This window comes from Strongylocentrotus purpuratus, unplaced genomic scaffold (assembly GCF_000002235.5).
Source record: "Strongylocentrotus purpuratus isolate Spur 01 unplaced genomic scaffold, Spur_5.0 spur5_contig_809, whole genome shotgun sequence".
Lineage (NCBI taxonomy): Eukaryota > Metazoa > Echinodermata > Echinoidea > Camarodonta > Strongylocentrotidae > Strongylocentrotus > Strongylocentrotus purpuratus.
Window position 1 is genome coordinate 217709 of NW_022145512.1, and position 6982 is coordinate 224690.

General features: G+C 39.4%; 1 long non-coding RNA gene across 1 annotated transcript; it reads right to left on the reverse strand.

The window, feature by feature from the left end:
• Nucleotides 1-2666: 2666 nt before the first annotated feature.
• LOC115920884 lies at nucleotides 2667-5729 on the reverse strand. Its single transcript, XR_004062595.1, has 3 exons — nucleotides 5680-5729; nucleotides 4121-4245; nucleotides 2667-3617 (listed from the first exon to the last, which is right to left on the reverse strand). It is a non-coding gene; the product is annotated as an uncharacterized LOC115920884 (long non-coding RNA).
• Between the last annotated feature and the right edge of the window lie 1253 nt (nucleotides 5730-6982).

Sequence of the window (6982 nt, forward strand, 5' to 3'; positions counted from 1 at the left end):
TGCGGGCTTCATTTTTTTTCCCCTGAAGACCTAAAATTTGACCCGTGTTAAAATATATTATGAGGAGGGGGGGGGGGGGTGCTCAATCCGAGACCCATCCAAAATAAGCTAGGCTCAGTGATATCTAAACTCCACCGTAAAAACCACCCCCCCCCCCCCAAAAAAAAAAAAAAAAAAAAAAATCGAAATGAAGTCATGCGAGCTGTTTTTTTTTGTTGTGTTTTTGATAAAAGAATGATATCTGAGCTCCCCCCCCCCCCAATATTTTGGGGGAACTCATCACACGGGTGGAAATGTTATCCTTTTTTGGGAGGATCGAGAGAGGAGCTCAATGATAATCGATTCCCAACAAAAATATGGTAGACACAATGATATCTGAGCCCCCCCCCCCCCTCAAAAAAAAAAAAATTGGGAGAGGGCTCAGTAATATTTGAGCCACACCAAAATTATAAGTGGCTTAGAGATAACTGTCCCCCACCAAAAAAAATTGGTGGTTGTTCAATTAATGTCTGAGCCACCCCCCCCCCCCCCTCCGCACACACCCCTCTGAAAGATAGAAGGGGCAGGCTTAACCCCAAATCCGTCTTAGTTTGTTCCTACTAAAAAAAAACCCTGCCCCTGATATATTAGAATGCATAACATGGGCACGATTTTTTTTTTGCCCGATAAAGACCCGAAATTTGACCTGTGTTAAAATAAATTAGGAGGAGGGGGGGGGGGGGGCTCAATCCGAGCCCCACCCAAAATATGATGGGCTCAATGATATCTGAACTCCACCCACAAAGAAAGAAAGAAAAAAAAATGAAGTCATGCGAGATGATTTTTTTAAAATTTGGATAAGAAATTATTTCTGAGCCCCCCCCCCCCCCCCCCCCCAATATTTTGTGGGAACTCATAACGCGGATGGAAATTTTTTCCTTGAAAGAGAATTGAAATTTGACTTTTGTTAAAATATCTTCGGAGGAGAGAGGAGCTCAATGATAGTCGATTCCCAACAAAAATATGGTAGACACAATGATATCTGAGCCCCCCCCCCCAAAAAAAAAAACAAAAAAACAATGGGGTAAGGGCTCTATAATATTTGATCCACACCAAAATTATAAGTGGCTTAGTGATAAATGTACCCCACCCAAAAATTTGGTGGTTGTTCATTGTCTGAGCCAGGGGGGTTCAACTCCGCTTCTGCATCCGTCTAGCCATGGGGAAATTTTGGAGGGTCAAAAGTGCACACTGCTTCCATTTATCGTGTATTAGCCTATGAAGACGACAAGTTTTTAGTGCACCAGCGAAATGGGGATTTTGGACTGCGCGCAGCGCGCAAAATATTTAAATTAAAATTTTGAATATTTATGAGCTCTTTTCCACTTATTAGCATATTATCGCAATGAAAAAAAGACAATGCGCATGCGTTACTATATCGACAGATGTAGAACAAAAGTCACAGTTGGGGAGGTGTGTGGGGAGGGGGGGGGGGGGGGGGGGGGAAGACTTTTAAAGGGTTGACTTAGTTGGGGCCACAAACTTCACTGTCACCAGGATGGAAAGTATATTTTTAAAAATTCAGTTCAGTTAAAAGGCAAAAATAATGACCCCATTTCACTCAATTCATTTTTTACCTCTTTTTTTTGTTCGTTTATTAACTTAAATATTTTTTAAATCAGACAAATTGCACCGATCATTTAACCCACTTTACAAGTGATATTTTCATATTGTTAGTGTCCAATTAATGAATCATTCTCACCTCGACTTCAATGATCTTCATATTGTGCCCCATCCCCAATGAAATTTCAATTTTGTCTCGTTCTTTTCATTCTTGCATTCGTCGCCACTGATTTTTTTTAAATTCCCCCTCCCCCCAACAGTAACATTTTCAATACAGAGACCCCTTCTAATAGTGACATTTCCATAGGCTCTATTACCTATTACCTATTACCTATGCTTTCATCATTTCGGCATCGACTTATTCTTTATTTAACCCCCCTCCCCTCATCTTTATTGTAAACCATTTTTTATACTGCATTTATACATTAGTCTTGCCCACTCTCTTGTTACATTTCCGCTTTCTCTCTCATTAGGAAAGATGGTTAAATCTATCTCGCTGATGCCAGATATAAACAAACATCAAAAGGTCGAACACCATACTCAATTCTACACAAGACTGCATCAGCCCCCATCTCACCTCAGTCATACAGTATTATCATTACAGAGTGCCTACATCATCATAATCACCAGCATCATCACATATATTTCACAAAATAAGAAAATGAAAAGAACAGAATTCAGCAGTATTAACTGATTTATTAACATTTATGAACTCATTTATCAACATATTTTGTTTCTATAAAGTCTTTTTAAATCCAACATGACATCAACAAAATGATGACAAATGGATGGGGGGAGGGGGGTGCTGTCTCTTGAATTCAAATCTTTCAGTTGTAAAAATTTACTGTAGATTTTGAAGAAAAAAATATTCCAATAATATCAACATGCTATTTTATTATGTAAAGCACAGGTATATACTGAGTTTTATGAGTACTTTATCTTACATTGGACATTATTGTTGTTGTTTTTACTACTACCTGTATTATCATTATTATTACTGCTATTATCATGATCATTGTCATTATTGTTACTATTTTTAATATTGTTATTATTATTAATATTAATTATATTAATACAGTCTTACTATTGAACTACATCATTTTATCCCCCCCCCTTCAATTTACTATCCAGTTCAGCATCACTCATATTTTTGTCAGAACTTGACTTAAGATTAAATATATCTAAAGACTATGTTACATGTACACGCATTTAAAAGAACAAATGATTACTTTCATGATCCTCGATATATCTTCTTCTTCTTCTTCTGGTAATCTTCAAAAGACGTTGTAGCCTATCACGAAGATGAACTAATACTAAAGATTACAAGTGGTGTGAGGAAGACAGATTGTTTCTAAGTGGGATAAGGATAATAGATGCCTCAGAAGTAGTCCCTGGCAGTTCTCTGGACTGTCAGCATGCACTATATTTGCTGGAAGTCAGTTCCATTAACTTTGGGACAGAATGTTGGGCAAATACAAACTTGTCTATGTCGCTTCTGGCTTGGTGCAACTGGAGGGTCATGTCATGGTACTTCCTGCTCGTGATTTGTTAAAGCCCGTTTGGTCTAGTTTGGTCTGGGGGATAAGACCACCCTGCAAGGTCACTGACAGGTGGTTATCTCATCAAATCAGCTCTCAATTAATATAAGAAAAAGAGGATCATGGGGGACCAACAGGCACAGATTAGGCATTGTTTGCTATATAGAGGGCGCAAGTAGGTATAAGTAGTGCAGTGGCAAAATTTTCAAGAAAGAGCGGAGAGACCATCGACTATCTTGTGCACCATTCCCAGTCTTCTTGCAGAGTGCCTTGTAGTTGTAGATATAGTAGGCAACTAAAAGGTGCTGATCATCTCAGTCAAACTGCTGCTTCTCTTGTGGTCCCCATTGTGAAGTAGCGTCCTGGACATCTGAGATGTTGTAGGGATCCCAGACACCGGAACAGTTCTCAAGATGAGGGGGGACTAGGGACTTGTACAAAAGAAGCCTGGGTATCAAACCTTCTGCATGGGACAACCTGAATAATAAAAACAAAAAGAGAGGAGAAATCAAATAAGATTAAAACTGCTGCATTATATTGGATTTTCAAAAATAGTACCTCCCCACTTTTGTTTAGGTCTTGCATTTTAATTTTACTAAAAAATGATAAGCTTATGTCTATCTGATTTTTTAAGAGAAGAGTAAAGGTTTAGATGTATTTCCAATTATTTTAAAAGTAATTTCCAATTTATTTTAAGTTATTATTTGCTAGACTTTTGTGAACAAAAGTTTGTTAGATATAATGTAATATTTAGGAAAAAATGCCTTTGAGTATGTCTTTTAATATGCTGAGAGCATAAACTGTAGCAACACCATAGTTTGTCACCTAAATAAAGCTAGAGAATAAATGAGAATTACCAGATATAATGCAACACAAGATGACAGTTCCCCAAATCTTTGTATATAGTCCAAGTCGAGTGCGGTGTTCGCATGGGCTTAGATTATACAGCCTGAATATTTTCGAACTTCATACAAACATACCTTGCCAGAGTTCAACTTAGGTGTCTTGTTCCTGATTAGATCTACACCATAACATTTGATGATCAGGTCCTGGTGCTCTTTGTTGCACTTCTGTGATCATTATCTGCTTCTTTGTTCCATAGGATCTACAATTAAAAGAAAACAGAAACTTAGTAAGGTTCCTGCTAATATCAAATGCATGCATTAGTTATCAGTTTATAACTTTGTTCATGTCCTAGAGAAAGAAATATCCATGTCATATGTAGGGTTGGATCCAGAATTCTCACCAACATAAAAGGGGTGGCATAAAATCCTGAAAATAAACCAATTATTTCAAACAAGGCACAATGACATAACTAAGAGCGAAATCAGGGGAAGGGGGGGGGGGGGGGGGGGAGGAGATACCTTTTTTGTTTTGTTTTTGTTGTTGTTGGTAGATCTAGCCTAGATCTACATTCAAACTAAGCTGAATCTGGACCTGGATCACAATGACACATGCGCACGACTATAGTCTAGTAGTGGAGCAAAACGAGCCTAGACCCATGGCTATGGAAGTCTGTGCTAAGCTATGGCATAACACAAGCTATAGATCTAGATCTAATTGCCTATTTTTAATATTATTAGTAGACCCTACTAGTAGGGGGCTTTAGACCTACATCTAGACCCGTCCCTATGCCACATCTGAATAAGGGGACACAGAATGATTGTGCACCCCCCCCCCCCCTCCATAACTTCCACATTGACCCACCTAAACCAGGCATTTAGGTCTAGATCTATTTAGTCTTTTTTTTATAATTAGAATGCATTAGGCCTAGATCTAGAATCTAGCCCTAGATATAGGTCTATATACTAGATGCGGGGTTAATTGCTTTTTATACTTAGTTAAGTGCTAGATCTAGACTAGACGGTAGACCTAGCCTAGCCTAGGCTCTGCTTAATAGCCTTAGCCCGAATTTTTCTGTCTCTTTCGTTCGTTAGCCTCTGATTTGGGTAGGGTCAGCTAAAGAGAGGAGCCGACCCTACCCAAATCAGAGGCTAACGAACGAAAGAGACAGAAAATTCAGGCTAGACTATGCTATGAATACTAGTCTAGAGCTAGAGGTCTAGGCTTTAAAGTAACACACTGTAAAGTTATAGCCACGCCAGCTCAGGATACGCAGTCGCTTCTTGGTGGAGTGTTACAGCCGGCTAGCACCGGCGAATTGAAAATCATAAACCGCTCGACGAGATCTCATCGGCTTGGACTAGCAATGAGCCATTTGCGCAGTCTACAACAGGTCCACATCTACGACCGATTACTATCGGTAATCAAGCTATGAACTGATACTTAAAATTATGAGATGTGCTCTAATGAAATAACCTACGGTAAAATCCTGATTGTTTCTAAAAATATTACCGTCGATGACTTATATTAGAGTTCATTCAATCAGTTAATATTCTTTGGTCAGAAGAAAGAAAAGAGGATGGGGTAGGGGGTTAACCGGGTAATACGTTAAGACAATGCGGAGAGCCGCCCACTGCAATGACGAACACATCACAATCATTTCAGAGACCTTCACACAAAATGGATCTTTACTTACTTTTCTTGATATCATAGGGTATCACTTCGATGTCAATGTTCGCCTGAAGATTTTCTGCTTCACTGAGATGTACTTGACAAACTTCTATTATAATAGAAATTCACTTAAAAGAAAAATGTTTCATTGTTCGTAATTGAATAACTTGAAAGTTGCAGTTCATACAACCGCCATTTTCGTGGTCAAATCGTAGGGAATTCTGGGAATGCAAAAAATGTTTTATGCATGACCTAATACATAAAACATTTTGTCGATGGCCAATCAACAAACAGAAGTTGGCGTATTTTTGACGTCATTGCTCATGAATATTCATTGACCCTCCAAAACCGTCGTTCAAATCGGACAAAACCCCATAATGCATCCAATGCAAAACCTATGAAATGTCAAAGGTCACGATTTTAGTTGGCCCTCTAGTCCTCCTACGGAGGACATACTGTGTATGATCGAATCTCTTTGGTCTGAGCCCCCCCCCCCCCATCCGCACACACCCCTCTCCAAGATAGGGCCATTAGCCCCAAATCCGCCTTTGTTCTTCGTATGAGCAAATTTTCAAACTGAAGTGCACGCGAGCTGATTTTTTTTTTCTCGATAGAGACCTAGCTGAAATGTGACCTGTGTTAAAATGTATTGGGAGGGGAGAGGGCTGTATATAGGGCCAAGTTTCGTAAAAATAATGCAAATCGTAAAGATGCATAGCCTACGTTACACACTTCAAATGGGGGTGTTTCCATTTGTTGACCTCACCTTACACCCCTAACTCTAAGCATAATCTTAAACATAACCCTAACCCTACCCATGTCAGCTAGGATGACAGGGGGTGTATACATGCAGGTAACATGTGGAAACACCCATTTGAAGTGTGTGAAGCCTGTGCACTTTACAATTTTTTTTTTTTTTTTTTTTTTTTTTAACGAAAAGTGGTCCTGCAGATCGAGGCTCATATAATTTTCGAAATGCAAAAAACCCAACAAATTAATGATTTAGTTTCTTATTACACCCTTTAGTTGGCATCTCACTTGTTCGACGTTGGAGTCGAGGGCAGAGGCACCTCGGCCTACGTTGTACTGTATAGAATTATATAGACTCAGACTAGCGGGAGTGGCGTAAACAAAAACAACAATAAAATAAAAGCTGGAGACTTGAGGTCGATGGATCGAACTCGATCTTGTAAAGTTCTAATTTTGAGGTTGTCCCAACAGTACAGCAATTAAATGTCTTTACCCCCACCCTCACCCTGCCCCCTCCCCCTCCCCCCATCCCGTACAACGAATCTTTAAATGCGCGTCCCGCGTCCATCACAGACTGG